General features: G+C 36.6%; 1 protein-coding gene across 16 annotated transcripts in view; it reads left to right on the top strand.

The window, feature by feature from the left end:
- LOC107690382 (myocyte-specific enhancer factor 2A-like) overlaps window positions 1-831 on the top strand; it is a 113,986-nt gene that overhangs the window by 106,421 nt on the left and 6,734 nt on the right. The window lies entirely within an intron of this gene.

The raw sequence follows: 831 nt of genomic DNA, 5'->3' as shown, positions 1-831 counted from the left end.
GTGTGTGTGTGTGTGTGTGTGTGTGTGTGTGTGTGTGTGTGTGTGTGTGTGTGTGTGTGTGTGTGAATGAACTGGCTCAGACAGACAGACTAAGGCAGGGCCTTTGAGTATGCCTTCAGACAGGCTGTCATTAGAACATAATGGCATTAAATTAATCACATTGCAGTGTGACAGAGTGGGGATGAAGGCTTAATCAGAAGCCCAGATTGTGAGCCAGATAATATCTTGTCGCCCTTGTCGTGTCTCCCCACTGTTATTGATTGAGTGCTGGTATTAAGACAGCACTGGCCCGGCACTACAGAGAAGAAAGCTCAACGTCCTCAATACTGTACAGCTCTACACTGTCAGCTGGCTTTGAACAAAGGGATATATACACATGACAAGAGATAAGAGTTAACACCCTAAAATTCTCATTTGGCCCAAAAGTATTGCACTGAACTTTCAATGAGAATGAGAATGCACATAGAGAGAAACTTTGGATTACAGTATTGACTAGCATTTTGCACTATTGTATTGACTAGCACTTTTTGCAACAAAAAAAACAAAAACAGAGGTTTGGAGTTGTAAGAGATGTGACATTATTGGCAGTTTATTATTTGTTTTTCGTCTATTGTCTATTATCACTCAACTATTTATTTTCTTTTTAATGGTTATTACTTCCTGAATTTAATTTCTTTTCATACTTTATTGAATGCAATTGTTAATAATGAATGCAATTGTTAAGTTTTATGTTTTGTGTAATTTGCGTAATTGCAAAGGGTTTTATTTTGTGAAATAAAACAATTAATTAATTAATTAAAACACAAGAATATACAGAGAGAGAGAGAGAGC

This window comes from Sinocyclocheilus anshuiensis, unplaced genomic scaffold (genome assembly GCF_001515605.1).
Source record: "Sinocyclocheilus anshuiensis isolate Anshui unplaced genomic scaffold, SAMN03320099.WGS_v1.1 scaffold609, whole genome shotgun sequence".
NCBI lineage: Eukaryota > Metazoa > Chordata > Actinopteri > Cypriniformes > Cyprinidae > Sinocyclocheilus > Sinocyclocheilus anshuiensis.
This window is presented reverse-complemented; position numbering and strand designations above follow the sequence as displayed.